The following is an 18,195-nucleotide window of genomic DNA, read 5'->3' as shown; positions in this document are numbered from 1 at the left end:
TTTCGCACTAAATTTCTACTCTTTAAATTTTTACACTCGATTTATATAGTTTGAATCATACTTTTGTAATTTCCACCCGGTCATTCGCTCACCCTCTGTTTCGATTATCCCTCTCTCCCTCTATCTCTTTATAGTTCCTTCTCTCCTCTCGCTTTAAAAACAGTAGCAGTTTTTTTTTATTAATTTTGTTTGAATTATTAAAATGTTGATTTTGTTTTACATTTTATTGTCAAAAGTTTTTTTGCCAATGTAACCTCTGGACTTTTGCAAGTTTATCTTGTGAAGATCGGAATCCTTTTGTTGAACTCAGGAATCTGCACGGAATTTAAAATTGTAAGAAACTGCAATGGCCAGAAATAAACCTGATGTTATTCGCAATTGTAATTTTCGTATCGTCCGCATTGAACATTAAACGTTCAAGCTCTGGAAGAGTGTCAAATAAAAACTTATTTACATAATAATGTTTTTTCGTAACACCATGTGCGTTTGTATTTCAGATTATACATCTGGCACAAACGATGGATGGTGGAAAATTTCGACAAAAATACTAAAGATGAGAACTGTTGTTTAACTGATGCAAATAAAAAAAATATGTGAATCTCTATCGCAAGCAATGAGAAACAAGGATAAAGATTAAATTGGTAGTCATGTCAGTAGCTCATCTCATAGTAAATTTACGTCTTTCACATCCTTACCATTTCTTATAAGTATTTTCGCTTACTTGCACAAATACACACACTCTTTCTAGCTATATTTCTCATTTTTTGTTTAATAAAGATAGAGATTTTGAAATAAAAGAAATATTGAGTTTAGAATCGTCCTGTGTAGCCTAATGAATGCCGTGGTATAATCAAAGGCTAAGGAAAAATGTTCTGGTGGTGATTTCTTTGCAAACTTTGTGAAGAAGGCACGCTGCAATTTCTTCGGTGACAGAGTCCGTGCATATTCTGACATGCAGAATTCTTTTAAATGGAACGGAATTACTTAAACTGGAAAGATAGAAATGGCAAACGTTACACAGAAAAACTTGCAAGTTTCTACATAAGTTGTGGAAATTTAAGATCATTCAAAAGAAAATTGTCAAAATTATTCGCCTACAAAATGGGGTCAAATATTTTGGAACACCCTGTGTATGTAGGTAGAGGACGTACATTGGCTATATAGTCAAAATAGATGCAAATATTAAGCCGTATTGCAAAAAATAGGATATATCACGGTGGCGATATATCTAGACTAGATATAAATTTTTGAACTCATTGAGTCATTTTTACATAAAAATGAATGTACTTAAATCATATGAAAAGCAGCGAGTTGAGGATCGTTATTAAAACATTGGTAGATATATATCTCGATGTAATTTATGATTGGACAGAAAATTATAAATGTTAACATATATTAGTCGAAGATTTTCTTAAATGTAAAATGGAAATAGCTACGCGACTCGGCAACACAACAAACATTATTTTGAAGAAACCACACGAAATGAATAATGGGGACTAAGGAAAAGTATATATGCGTTATAATTCGAATATTAAATCTTATACAATAGCAGTACAAATTAAAATAAATCTCATGCAAGAATAATAACAATGTAACTGTACTGATAACCCTGTGTCGCGAAATCTTTACAATAAAAATATAGAAATTAAAAAGAATACTTCTTAATTTTAAAATTGTCTGGACGTTAATCTATGAATTTCATGAAGTACGTTTGTGTTTTGGTTTTATGGTGTCCAAATATGTTCCTGCTGCTAGATATATCAACTATTTAAAAATGTGTAAACATGTAGCATGGCGAGGATTTTTTTCTGTTACAGGTATATGTTATTACGCGTGTTGCGTTGTCCGTATCTCTTTATGTAATAGTTATACATCTGCATATATACATATATATATATATATATATATATATATAATATAAATATGTACATATAAATATATGCATATATAAATATATGCATATATAAATATGTATATATAAATATATGTATATATAAATATATATATAAATATATATGTATAAATATATATATAGATATAAAAATATATATATATAAATATATATATATACATATATATATATAAATATATGTATATATAAATATATATAAAAATCTATAATATAAAGCTGAATGCCTGTGTGTGTGTGCGGTGGTTGTGTGTGTGTGTCTGGTCACGAATAGGCTCATATATGGTAGACTATTTAAAAAAAACTGATTACATATAATGATAGAAGATGTATCGAGACAAAGGAATGGCTATGTTTGATCAATCAGAATGGTGGTTCGTTAAAATAGTGGGGGCTGCGTTCGCGTCTGGTTCACAAAGTATGGAAATAAAAAAAAATCAAAATAAAAAAAACACGCTTACAAGTGCTTTTTTATATAGATACACATATTAATACTTTCATAAGTTTATTTTAACTTAAATAGGGATGGTAAAAAAATTGTGGGGTCTGCGTTCGTGCCTGGCCTTCATAGAATGGAAATAGGCACAGACTTTAATAAAGACTTTTCATATCTATCTGCGTAAGTATACTTTGATAATTATGTGTCAGTTTGAAGGAATATGGTATAATAAAATTATGAGGTGCTCGTTCGAACATGACCTTCATAGAATGGAAATATGTCACAAAGTTTAACAAGGGTTTTTTTTTTAATATAGATCCACAGAATATTGTGATAATTGTTCAAGAGCGAACAGGTATGGTACAATAAATATTTGGGTTTATCTATTTTATTTTTACTTTCATCATATTTTTTGGGTTTTGATACCCCCAAATTGGAAGCTATCTCTTTCCAACCCTTCCTTTTCATAACGTATCATACTTCATAAATCAGAGTCTATTTCCTGTAGGCTGTTTTTGAACCCAGTCAACGATGGGTACTTATATATATATATATATATATATATATATATATATATATATATATATATTAATATATATATGTACATAAATATATTCATCTATAACTATATATATATATAAATGTATATACATATATAACTATATATAAATATATATATATATATATATAAATATATATATACATTATATATGTGTATATATATGCATATATATATTTATATATATATATTAAGTAATGTGATTGATAATTTAAAATTTTAAACTCAAATTATAATTAAATTAAAAATTCGTTTCATAAGAAGGAACAACAACAAAATCAATTATCTGTACGATCGTTTGGAAAAACAATGCTTTTTATTGTGGTATACATCAAGTTATGTACAATAATTATATATAGTTTTTGATAAGCAAGGTCTCCTCATCAGCAAATTTTGAAGGGTTTTTATTGAATTTAAAAGACACCATAAATAAACCTAGCATTATAAGTAAGGCAGATGAATCTGAAAAAATTGAAATAAAAGGTCTAAATCAATATTAAAATCTATAGTACCCAATATCGCTTTAAGAATTTCTAGACTGTATTCTACTAAATCCATATTTACCAAAAATGAAAAACATTATAATGAGGCCCTTAAAAACTCTGGATATAATTCACAAATTAAATTCATAAATGAAAATGATAGAAATATAGACTGCATTGAAAATAAACCTATTAAGAGCGTAATAACATATAATATGGCAATGTCTCCCCGTATACGAGTTAAGAAAAATAACCAAGAGACAAAAACAGATAAAACCAAACCACAAATATTAGATAATAATACAAATAAACAGCAAACCAAAACCCGTAAACGTAAGAATAGACACAAGGAGATCCTATGGTTCAACTCCCCATATTCCAAATACCTAGAAACAAACATAGCCAGAGATTTTTTTTAAATATTAGATAAGAACTTTAAAGCCCCCCATAGATATAATAAAATTTTCAATAAGAACACAATTAAAGTCTCTTACTCTACTATGCCTAACCTTCATCAGAAAATAATTAGCTCTAATAATAAGAAAATTAATAAACTACAAAATACAACTATACAAAATACATCGGACTGTAACTGTAGAAGAAAAAAATAAATGTCCCCTACAAGGCTCATGTAAAATTAAAAATGTTATCTATAGCTGCACAGTATCAAAAACTCCAAATCTACATGAACCTATTAACAGCCATAACTCAACTACCAGATTAAATAATAACACCAACTAAAACCAATCTACCGATCAATTACTAATCAACCAACCACATAATATCCAACAACAGACCTAACGGAAAATAATCACAACAAGCAAGAGGTAATATGTTTTGGTTCAACATATGGCCTAATAAAACATAGAATTTCAACGCACAAACATTCTTTTAAAAATAACTCTCTGTTAAACCAAACTACTATATCCAACTATATTTGGCAACTAAAAAACAGCAATATTTCTATCAACTTAAAATGGCAAATAATTGAGACTTGCAAATCATATAAACCAGGAGATAAATTTTGTGCACTATGTACAAAAGAGCCCCTAAAAATTTTAAAATATGAAGATATAAAAAATACAACCAAACTATTAAATTCAAGACAGGAGCTTATGACATGTAGTCATAAACGTTTGTCTAAATTTAATAAATATAAACCACCTTAAGTCATTAAGAATTACTTATTAGTAAAAATAGATTACAATTTTTTTTTGATAAATTAAATTAGACTAATTATCTCCCTTACACCCTTCAAATAGATAAAGTAAAGAAAACATGACAATTATCTCCCCTTAAAATATGTAATAGTAATATTCTCTATATATAAACCGTAGCGTCTTTAAATCAAAAATACGCTAACGGAAACAATTTATTGCACGAGCGTCCCCCCTTTTAAAATTCACCATTCAATAAGATAAAAAGCTATAGCAAACATCTAAATGACTATTTTAACCACAGTTCCTGATTTCAAAAAATGAAAAATTAAAAGGTAAATATCTCTATATATTTTTAAAGCACATTTTTTATGTAAATTCAAAAATATATATTTTTCTCTACTTAATTCTATCTCTAACCCATATTAATTTTCTTATAAATTTTAAATCCAGACCTTTTATTTCATTTTTTTTCAGATTCATCTGCCTTACTTTTAATGCTAGGTTTATTTGTGGTGTCTTTTAAATTCAATAAAAACCCTTCAAAATTTGCTGATGAGGAGACATTGCTTATCAAAAAACTATGTATAATTATTGTACATAACTTGATGTATACCATAATAAAAAGCATTGTTTTCCGAAACGATCGTACATATAATTGATTTTGTTGTTGTTCCTTCTTATGAAACGGATTTTTAATTTAATTATAATTTGATTTTTAAATTTTAAATTATCAATCACATTACTTAATACTGAATTAGCTCTAGGACATTTAACTATCGAGCTATTTATATATCTAAATTACAACGAGCACTTTCTATTTCCTGTATTTTAATTAAACTAGTAATTTCACTGTTGCATTAAAATACACTCAGCTCTTTAGACTATTGTTCTAATCTCTTTTATATATATATATATATATATATATATGTATATATATATATATATATATATATATATATATATGCGATAAAGTTCATCCTACATTTTTTTTTTGTTATCTTAGTCTGGCTGGGTCGATTCTTCTTGTCACTGGTCGATGAGTTTTAAAGACTATCAAAGCCGATTTTATGAGACGGATTACTTTATTCTTGCTACGATTATCTGGGGGATCCCATGGCAATTTTTCTTAGGTTTTTCCTTCGTTTCTTTTGCCGACGCATTCTTCCCCCATCCGACAGGATTTCTATCCCTTAAATCGTAAAGAAGTTGAATTGCAGTCGAGAGAAAATGGGCCTTCACTCCTGCTTTCCCTCCCATTAATCACACGAACCTAATAATCTATCTTCGGGTGTTATCGTTCCCCCCGTCTACCGAGTTTGACATACGTCAGCACTTAGGCCTTGCGTTCTTCATATACTGACCAACCCTCACAAGAAAATCACAATTTTAAACACATCCGCGTCACCTGGGATCGATTGCCTATCACGTAAATCAGTGGTACGGTTTAGCAAATTAACTTGTCAGAAATTTTTTTCTCTCACCCTCTCTCGTATATATATATGTAGGTTGAGATATATTAATTGCATTGATAGCTTTGCACAATTTGAGCAGTAAACACAATTTAATATTCTGATGTGTGGTTTTGTTCACACTGTTGAAGAGCCATTATATGAAATGGTGTTTTGTTTTTAAATCTCCGAAGCAGTCTTTCCTGATAAGTAACTGCGAGTTCCTACAATAATATTAGAACTAGTTTAAATTCTTGAAATAAAAATTGACCAGTAATTGCTAGAGGTCAATTGAGTTGCAAGCATTTTTTAACTAAGGACTTGTGATTATTTTTATATAGTTTTAAATGTTGAAATACTTCAAATACTGTATAAGTATGTGTGCCAGTATGTATGTGTACTGCGAACAACGGCGAATTTAGTTTAATCTAAGTGCAGTTCTTTGTTGTTATAATGATTGGCTCCAATATCTGTTTCTATACGAAAGCAGACATGGCGACGAATTCGAGAAATCTTGATTAGACACTACTAAAACAATATTTCTTTGTTAAATGTCCGACTAGCTTATAGCTTAATCTATAATAGATTTCAGTTAAGTTTACTTTACTTAATTAAAATTGCTAATATCCATTTGATATAAACAAGGTAATACTTATTTCTATGTTCAGCAAGAAAAACAATCTTTCATTTTTGTTATAATTCAGCAAATACAAGACTGTCTTTTCTTTGTAATTTAGTATAAATAACCCTTACAAGCGGATGTACATGGCGTTTACATTAAATTACTTTTTTTCAAAAATGAAATTAAAAACGGAAAGAAACTGGCGCATGTAAGTAATATGTATTTCTAAACAGTTCACTTGTTGTAAGTAAAACCAATCTTTGAGTTGAGATAGAAAGCAAAACTTAAAGACATTGAGTCAAGTATGATAACACTTAAGCCAGCTTGCTACAATATTTTTAAAAAATAAAATCTACTTATCCTTAAAATAAGGAATGTGTAATGTGAATTATTTGCGCAGATGCAGTCGTAAAACAGTGTATAAACAGTTCAATCGTTGTAAGGAAAAAAAATCTTCGAGTTGAGATAGGAACCAAAATATATAAACATTGAGTCAAGTATGATAACACTTGGGCCAGCTTGATACAATATTTAAAAAAAATAAAATCTAGTTATCCTTAACATAAGGAAAGTGTGATGTGAACTATTTGCGCAGACGCAGTCGTAAAACAGTGTATAAACTGATAAAATTTCTATGCCCCCAATTACGATTTTTTTTTTCAATTTTGACCCATTTGCTGCGCTTTTTCCGGATGAAACAAGATTAATTTATTTTTTCACATATCTGAGTACCTATATACAAAATTTAACGTGTTTAGATCAAACATTCGTAAAGAATATAGGTTGTGAATTGTAATCATACACACATTCTTACTTTTACAGATATGCTATATGTACCTGGAGTTGCTCTGTATTAAACATAACATTACGTACCTTTAAAAAATAAAACTAGTATTGATAAGAAACTGACACGTGCATACGAGTATTACGTTTTTTTCTACATAGTTAACTTTTTGTAAGCAACAATACACGAGCTGAGATGGAAACGAAAATTAAATACAGATAGTCAAATACGGTAGCCACCAGACCAGCTTGCCACGTTCTTTATAAAGTTGTTTCAAACCTCATGAAACAGTGTACAACCAGATAGAAAGCCGATGAATCCCAAGTATTATTTTTCAATTCTTAATCCTTAATGCCCTCTTATTCGGATGGAAAAGGATTAAAAGGTTTTTTACATGTCTGAATACCATATATATTAAATTTCTCGTCTGTCGATCAAACAGTTCGTTAAGTATTTAAATTGAGACCTAACCTAACATACTCATTTTAACTTTTATAAATATATAGTAGATAGATTAATATCAACTCCATTCATACTTTCTTACTAAATTTTCGTGTATTTTATATTGAGCAAAAACAGTTTTTTTTAAATTAATTTGAAACATCATTAATTTCCTTGGAAATTCTTCACGAAAAAGAACTAATTTCTTATTAAATTCATCAAGGGTTAGGTTTCATTTATGTTGGAATTCATCAAGAATAAGCCTTCGTTTCCTTTAATATTCAAGAATAAGCCTTCATTTTCTTTCAAATTCAGCTGAGAAAAGACATTTTTTTCTTTGAGATTCAGCCCTAAAAACACTCTATTTCCCGTGAAAATAATCATGGAAAACAACTTAATGTCATTTGAATTTCAACATGAAAAACCCTTAATTCTCTTTGAATTTAATAAAGATTAAGCTTTAATTTCTTTTGAAATTCAGCATCAATACCCTTCATTTCCTTTGAAAACCAGTATAAGAAAAATGTAATTTCCTTTAAAATTAAGCCTTCATTTTTTTTGAATTCATCAAGATTTTCTTTATAACTCAACAAGTATGAGCCTTTATTTTCTCCATAATCTATCAATAAATAATTCTCCATGTTCTGTACACATAGCAAGTAGCCTTATTTTTCTTTATAATTCAGGAAATATAAGCCCTTATTCCAACACAATCTCAACGCGGATCTAAATTGGGAATTCAATTATCATTTCTTCACAGCGTATTTAAAAAATTATACTTCAACACAATTACTGAATGATCGATCGATTAAGATTTTCTTATTGTTGTTGTGAAGTATTATCTTTTTTATTTCCTTATTCCGTTGTCATGGATGCTGTAATAATTTTCTAATCGTTGTGTGGCATTGTTGTCTTTTTTAAACCTTTTACAGCTTATTTTTATAGACGCATAGAGCATATTAATTAATGTAATTATTCATCAGCTGTGTTATATAATATTTTACTCTTATTACCCTTTAATCATACTATGTTAATGATTATTTCATAAGACGCCTTACTACACTGCGAATCAAAGAAGGGACTGATCCTTTTGAAGTATGGTATTATAACAAAATGGCATCCATTTAGTATGAAGGTATTCATAATTAAGCTTATATTATGACTAAGAAACAAAGGCTAGACTAAGTCGCAGATTATGGACGAACTAAATCATTGAAGCATGGTATCATGACACCAGAAACGAGATTAAACAATTTCTCTTAATTAAGCATTGGAATATAATAGATTTTTCGAAAATATTAATATGAATTTTATAAAAGGAAAGTACTATTCAAATAGGCCAACACTATAGATTCGACTTTAAATTAAAAATAAATTATTGACACTATTGGGTACTATAGATTCACCCAATAAAATGTGACAATCAGAAGTTCTGTTATTAGTAAAATGTCTTACATCATATTTACTTTGATTTAACATGTTTTAGTTCGATTGACTTTTTTATAATGAATTAGCAATATATATTAGTACTACTGTAACATAACTTATCTGAGTTCCCATGAAAATATCAGCACACGAGTGTAGTAGCAGCAAGGGCAGTGTTTAACGACGTATGAAATAAGTAAGTGTGTTCGGGATTGCGTCGAGAGAAAAATTGAAAAAGATCACCACGTGTTTGGGAGAGAAAAGATTTGGCGGAAAAGAGATGTTTGTGTGAAATGAAGTAAGAATAAAGTCTTCAAACGAAACCGACCTGTAAAGTGAAGGCGGGAATAGACCGGCTGTGGTCAGTTTGCGGTCGGATGAAAGAGAAACGCATTAGGTTAGATGGTTATGTAGCAACGAGAGACTTTAAATTATTGCCGAGACTGGAGAATAATGGTAATACATATTCATGTAAAATAGAAAACAAATGCCGACTGGACGCGTTTATTTATTTATAATTTGCTTCTTCTTTCAACATTTCATTTTATTTTTTTTACTTAAAAAAATAAATAATCAGTCACGCTCATACTTAGCATGGGTAATGCTGACTGACTTTAAGTAGTTTTGTTTTACTTGTAAGGTTTTTAACCATGTATGTTGCTTTAATTTTTCGATATTTTTCTACTCAGATTCAGATAAATAGTGAACACTGACATATTACAATTTTAAGTCGTTTTACTTATTGAATACATAACATACAAGACTGCGTAGTAGTCGGGTAAAACACGTTGCATGAAGGAAATCATTATTTGTAACTGAAACTCTTTATGAGGATAAGGCGCAGCAATATGCAGCTTGTAGCTGTGGTAAAGACTAAGTGCCTCCTACACATTTAATGTGCTCACAATCATCGGGTAGAAATTATCCGAAATGGGTTGACAGAATTTGGATAATGAATCAAATTTCCCATACATGGAAGGAAATCTAGCAATCAGAAGTTAGTGGCTGGACTTTTGATGGGTGAGTTTACGAACAAAGAAAATTAGAGGGTAGTGGAAATTAGAGAGTAGTGAATGAAGAAAAAGTAATCGTATTAGATATAACTCCCAATACTTAATAATTTGGTAAAACTATATTGTGACTAACAAAAAAGGAAATTGAATAAGTGTCGTATTATGTTAATATCCGATTAAGTTGCGGGCTCGGCTAATGCCTCTGATCCGTTAGGTCAGGTGTCAAGACTAATTGTCTCGAATAATCCCGTTCAAAGTGACTGAGCATTTTAGAGTTAAAAATAAGCCGAAATCTCCTGAATAATTACGTCAAAAAGGGACTGAGCCATTAAGAGACAAAAAAGGGGCGTGGACAAAAGAAGGCGTTGGTTTACTAGTGTTATAACAAATAATCCCGTTAAAAGTAACTGGGCAATAAATGAATGAATAAAGCCTAGGACAAGAAACGATATTATGATAACCAATTTAATCAAGGTTTCAAAGAAGTTTGACCATGAGAAAACTATTTCGACAGTTGGCGTAAAAATCTATCACTGAGCAAGGAGAAGTATAAATGTTTTGAGAGATAATCGAAGGTTTATATAAGCGAATAAAAAGAAAAGTTGGCGTGAATATAGACTCACACGAAAAAATGTATGTATCAATGCATCTTATGGCACAAATAACCGTGTAACGTAAGTGTAAAGAAGCAATAAACTGACTTTTTATTAAAATAAGATATCACTTTTTCAGTTTAATGATGTTTTAGATTTACGACCAACAAGCATCAAAGACTATGTAACCTCTTATTTCATCTAGCAATCATGTGACTGTTTAGTAAATTATTTTAACCATTTGAAAGTATTATTGCACAAGCAAATTGGAACACGTTAACACTGCTTTAACGTCAAGAAAAACACATCCTCGCTGTTTAAACAGTTCAATGAATTTTCTTTCCCTTCAACGTGTTTATACGTTGGGTTAAAATATTTCGAAGATTCATTGGATTACTTATATTAAAGAAAAGAAAGAATAAATAGGTAAAGGAAATTCTCACATAAAAGGGTATAACATAGGGATATCGAACAGATTATACACTTAGACGATTTTATTTTGATATAGTTATTCATGTTCTATTTTGTAGACTTTTGAGTGTCATTATATTAACCCTGCCAGATTTAATAATAATAATATTCATGTACTTTTTTATAGAAGGGAATTTATGTAACAGAGCGCAAATAAGCTGCCATGAAAATATCGACAGTAGCAGAAGGATGGTTGGAATCGAGTGTCTTAGCAGCAGAAATAAGCAATTATCGAAAAAAAAGATACCAGTGTTGAGACTGGATTGGAACAGTAATAATTGCTTCTCCTAACAAAGAAGAAATGCTGACTGAATTTTTTTATTTGTTTTTATTGTTCCTGCAACGTTGCACTATTAACATTATTATCATTAATATTATTATTAGTAGTAGTAGTAGTAGTAATAGTAGTAGTAGTAGTAGTTTTATTTAATAGTATTAGTACTGGTTGTTTTATGCATCCTTATATATACAAACGTACAAAAATCTCTATTTATGGTGGGCGTTCTCATCACACAAGAAAGCGTCTATATTTGTAAACGCTCTACTGAAAGAAAAAAAGAAACGTAAAGTTTATTAAGATGCCATCTAAGTGATTTCGCAAGTGCGAATACACATTTAGACACGTAATTGATTGATTTTTGTATTCCACCTATTTATTCCCTGCGGCATATTCTAGTTTAGTCTCAGCTAAATAGCCTCGCAATCTCCTCACTTCATCGCCTTCTGCATGCGCTTCGGCTTGCTGGCTCCTTTGCGAATTCACATATTCTGCGACATTTTTTTTATACTCAAATATAAGAAATTCATTTTCAGAAAGAGTTGAGTCTTTTTTTAGATGAAGTAGCGCAAGTGTCCGAAATCCCGTACATAATTGGAATGTTTATATATATATATATATATATATATATATATATATATATATATATATATATATATATATATACTCGGGGTTTTTTTATTCAAAAGTAATAGACTAGTGAACTCAACGAGGTCGTTAGATAGTGCTCAATAAAAAAAGCTGATAATACTTGCTTATTGTTATATAAATATGTTTACATCCCGCTGTGTCAAACAGCCATTTGTTTCAATCAAACAACAGATATCATCAGGCAGCGACTTGACTATTGTATGTTCAATGAATAATGGATTTTTTTATTAGGTGGGACTCTTTAAAGGTTGGAGTTAAAAAAACCTTAAACACAGAACTTTAATTCTGTAAAGAAGGGGCAATCTAAAGAAAACTAATAAAAAATATAATGGAGAGAGAATGATGAGGAGGAGAAAAAAGAAATAGAGAAAGAAAATAAATAGAAAAATAAACCGTAAAAGAAAAATCCTGTGGTACAATCCCCCTTTTAATCTGAAGCTTAAAACAAACCTAGGGATGAAATTCTTAAACTTAATTAAAAAGCACTTCCCTATTAGTAACATATTACATAAAATGTTCAATAAAAATACAATAAAACTTAGTTATAGATGTAATGAAAACCTTGAAAAAATAATTTTAATAAATAATAACAAAATATTAAACAAAAATAACACACCCATTGCTACCGAAGGATGTAACTGTGGAATTAAATCGAAATGCCCTCTTAAAGGAAATTGTCAAATTACCTCTGTAGTGTACCAAACAACTATTCTACTAAAGAAAATCCTAACGAAAAAATATTACATAGGAATGACAAATAACAAATTTAAAGAAAGATTTACCGGTCACACGTGCTCTTTTGAAAATAATGAGTACAAAAATAGAACTTCCTTGTCTAAATATTACAACGAACTAGTAGAGCAAGGTTTTTTGAGATTTCTATATTTAAAATAGTGTAAAACAACCAATCACAATGGCTTGCAACTCTAAAAGAAAACAAGTCACGCTGACTTTACTCGAAAAACGTCAGATTATAGAAAAATTAAATGTTGGATTTGAAAATAGCATTATATTGAGAGATTATAAGATTGGAAGAAGTACACTATTTTACATCAAAAAGAAAAAAAAGGAAATATTGAAGGCTGCTCCGTTCTCTTCAAATAAAAGGCATGTCAAAAGAAGGACTCTTCGCAGACCAAAGCAAGTTGAATTCGATCGAATATTGCATGAGTGATTTGCAGCAAAACGGAAGGAAAATTTAGCAATATCTAGGTCCATATTAATTGATAAAGCAAAATCTCTTAAGGAATGGTTGATTATCGCAGAAGATATGAAATTCGGTGAAGGCTGGCTTATGTGCTTTAAGAGTAGACATGATATAAGACAATTAACAATGTCAGGCGAACAACGGTTTGCTGATACACACGCAGCATCAAATTATTGTGACAAATTCAAGACGATAATTGCCGATTATGTTTTAACACCAGAGAATGTTTACAACGCTGAAAAAAGTGGCGTAAATTGGAAGTCCTTACCTACAAAAACATTAGTCGGATCCGAGGAGAAGAAGATAAAATGATTCAAATTAAATAAAGAAGGGCTAACAGTGCTGGTATGCGCTATTGCTTCTGGAACTCATAAACTTAAGCTTCTTGTCATCGACAAATGAAAGTGTCCCAAAGCATTGAAAGGAGTTTCGCCTTTGCGATTGTCCTATTATTCTTCACGAAATGGATGGATGAATCAACAGTTGGTTGGAAAATAGTTTTTCTAAGAATTTGTGCCAGTTTTCCAGAGGCGTTTTCTTGAATTAGGTAAACCTGATTCAAATGACATGCTTCTGTTGGACAATTGTAGAGGACATCCTCCTGAGTCAGAACTAGTGTTATCTTGCGGGAATATATTTGTGAGTAACTTACCACCTTATGTGACTTCTCTTATTCGACCTACGGATCAAGGGATTATTTGGAACTTAAAATGTTTCTACAGAAATGATTTCATGATGAATATGATAAATAGTACCTTGAGTATAAGCGATTTTCAGCGCCACTTTACTAATAAAGTTGACATATTTTCTCTTGCAAGTGCATGGAATCAAGTTCGAGCAAGTACATTAACAAAAGAATAGGGTAAATTATGCCCAGCGCCAAAGGCTTCTGAGCTGAAAGAATCAGAGAATATATCTGGTCGCGAAAAAATTATTGAAACCAAACGATTACCGACCAACCACGCTGTTCTTAACTCACTTAATGCAAATGATGTTGAAATGTGGGTGCAACAAGATGAGGAAACTGCTGATCAATATCCTGAAAGCAGTAATAGTGAGGAAACTAGCGACAGATCCCATTGTTTTAGTTTACAATGTATAATTTCATAGCTCTTTGCTTCCAAACAGATATCCCAGAATTTGTCTATCTTCTTTAATATTCTGGGATAGCAAATGAGCAAATTCCCATTCGGTAAATAAAACATAGCTTCAAAGTCAATGACTAGTCTAAAAACAAATTATAGTGATATCGATGTCCGATGATCAGCTCTGCACACCCATATCCGACTTTGTTGGTATATGTATGCAATGTATATTTAACAGAATAACAAACCTATACTAAATAGTTTGGTTGTATCGATGACGATGGGCCTCCTTGCCGCTTCGCTTGTTTGGAGAACTGGGTAGAAAGCATTGCAGCCCGACTTTAGGATGGGGCAAGTTTAGTGTTTGTTGCTTTAACCAACCTTTCGGGGAGAACGGTTGGGGATGCTAACACAGTTGTTTTTACAGGTCATGGTGCCTCTCCTGTATAGGCGTTGGCTTAATTACCCCACATTCATTCTGATTTTGTTTCACGTCTTACGATGGTGCTGAACAAGTACATGTCTAAAGTAGGTAAATATGTATAAAGATTCTTAATTAGTAACTGTACTTAATTTTTATCGTCATCTGATATCAAATATCACAAAAGAATTAAAACAGGAATTAAGACTTAAATGAAATATAACACTTAGCAGTACCTGAGTGAAATACTTAAACATAGCCTCAAAAGGACACTTGTAACACATTTAGTATTGATTATTGTCTACGAACATATGCCAGGAGTAAATATAACCATCTACAATGGGAAAATAAATACCGACAACTCTAAAACCCGGGAAAAAGAATTTCTCAGCTATATAAAGAATTGCTATATGAACTATTTGATTCCAGTAATTCATATATATGAAACAACACTGGTCAACCGTGGTCTGTCCAAGAGACTAAAATATGTTGAGCATAGCGTTATAAGTAAAACCGAGAAAAAAACACTGATGAAGGAGCTGTTTTAATACAATATATATATATATATATATATATATATATATATATATATATATATATATATATATATATATATATATAAACACCACCATGCGTCGTGCTTTCCTGAAACGTAGGAAACACATTCTTACGTAATAAATCATTTACATGAAATATGCAGTATAAGGATTATTAAAATAAGCTACTAAAAACCCCAAGAAAATAGTGAGCATACTTAAGGCACAAATCAAACAAAGTGTACTAAAGGCATAAACAACAGACACACAATTTACTATAAGAAATGCAATTGCCATCGAAAATGTGAATACTACACGTCACTTAAAATTGCGATGTTAGAATGCGCTGTATACAAAACAGTAATTCACTCGGCAGGGAGAAAAACAACTAACTTTAGATCAGTTTATTCGCATAAAGTTGAGAACCTGAACATTAACCAAATAGACAATGTTTAATTATTAATACCAGTTGTAAAACGTGTGCAAGACAATTTTGCGATGAATTATTTGAAAAAAACAAAAATTAAATTATTAAAATAAAATAACAAGAGAACGTTGAGTACAACGAAAAAAAGAGACAGTAATATTTTATACAGAGAAATTTAAATCTATCTAAAACTAACAATAACTCTTGGACTATATCAACTCTAAATACATCTTTACAAGCACATGGGAATGTATTTCATACTATAAGCGTTCCAGGATCCGCATTCCTGTATAACTAAGCCATCTTGTGTTCACGTTCCAGATTTTTCACTTACGTTTATTCAGTATCTCCTGCTAAAAATATTTTAGGGCCGCTATTCGTTCCCCCCCCCGAAAGCCGCCATTACCGCACTAATAAAAATAAGCTATCCAAACTCTTCACACAGTTCTTCATTATTTACTTTTCTACATGTGGTGCAAATTAATACAATCTATATTTTCCAAATTTGTATCTGCGTTTGTCCTCTTTTATTGTAATTGCCGTATTTTTGCCAATATCTACGTTTCGTTGTAAGATCGATTACGCCAGTGGCGCTGTTTAAATGCCGAACAGCGCTGCTTAAGTGTCGGCTAAAACTCTCCAGCAGACAGGTGGGTGGACTCTGGCGATAACTCAGACATACACTGCACTCATATAAGTGCACACATCATTTAACTCATAAAATCTCTATCTAATAAACAAAAAAGTTACAATACGTTTACGACTTCCAGAAACCGAAAACTCAAGCTAAATGGTATGAGAATACAAACATACACACATATAGACGCTTTGATAAAAAGCTTTCACTTGTTATTTTTTTATTATTATTTTTAAAATAAATGCATGATGATATGAAATATGGTAGATATTCGTGTTGCATTCAAACTGAAAAAAATAATCCTCAATTAAATATAAAAAAACAGTGAAAGTAGAAATATATTAAATAATGAAAAATTAAACATGTGGATGTATACATATATGATACACACCTATGTCTCTCTCTCTCTCTCTCTCTCTCTATATATATATATATATATATATATATATATATATATATATATATATATATATATATATATATATATATATTTGAGGAGGCTTGGTATTCCAGACAACATGTGCGCTTGGTGATTGTGATTGCTTTCACTGGGGAATGGTAAGGACAGTACGATCTGGCTGTGAACAAAGTGAACCATTTGAAGTGGCAAATGGAACTAAGCAAGAATATGGCCTTGCTCCGATCCTATTTGTTCTTTTATTTTCGGTGATGCTTGAGACAGCTTTCCAGAACACCTTAGGAGGCATAGGTGTTGAGTACCGATCAAGTGGAGGATTATTTAACCAGCAACGGTTTTAGGCCAAAACCAAGACTACTGTGCAGACTGTTCTTGAACTTCTTTATGCTGATGACTGTGATCTTGTCACTCAGTGTCTTCGTGACATATCTATGTATATATGCATATATATATATATATATATATATATATATATGCATACATATATGCATACATATATATGTACATGTCCATATATATATATATATATATGTATATATTCATATATATGTATATATACATATATATACATATATATGAATATATATATGTATATATATACATATATATGTATATATATGTATAAATATACATACATATATATAAATATATATATGCATATATACATATATATATATATATATATATAAATATATATATATATATATATGAAATAAAATGGAGGTGGAAGGACCTGGATACTCAACGTTTCGCCCGATTTATGCGGGCTTCTTCAAGAGGGATGGTCATTGACGAGAGAGTCGGAGGATTGGGGCTATATATAATGATGGGGGAGAGCAGCGTGTTTTCCTTATGTAAATTAGATGTCATATATACATGTATATACATTTTATGAGAGAAGAACTAATTAGAGTAAACTAGTGTAGTGGATTACGTCTAAAAGATAAAATATCGTAGAGATTAAAAATTGTGTTTGGAAATATAGCGGTAATAGATTAAATAAATAAAATGACACGAGATTACGAAAGAATCGTTTTTTTTTTTTTGTTTTTTTTTTAAATTAGAAATAATGGAATTGGGATAAAATAGCGCAGTAACTTAAAAGATGGTATCTAAAAATAAGAATAGGAGGTGATAAAATGGAGTCTAAAAATAGATAATGATAAAATACAGTAAATAAGTAAAATAAA

This window comes from Euprymna scolopes, chromosome 4 (assembly GCF_053919585.1).
Source record: "Euprymna scolopes isolate OS-2025 chromosome 4, ASM5391958v1, whole genome shotgun sequence".
In the NCBI taxonomy this organism is placed as follows: domain Eukaryota; kingdom Metazoa; phylum Mollusca; class Cephalopoda; order Sepiida; family Sepiolidae; genus Euprymna; species Euprymna scolopes.
Note: the sequence above shows the minus strand (reverse complement) of the source record.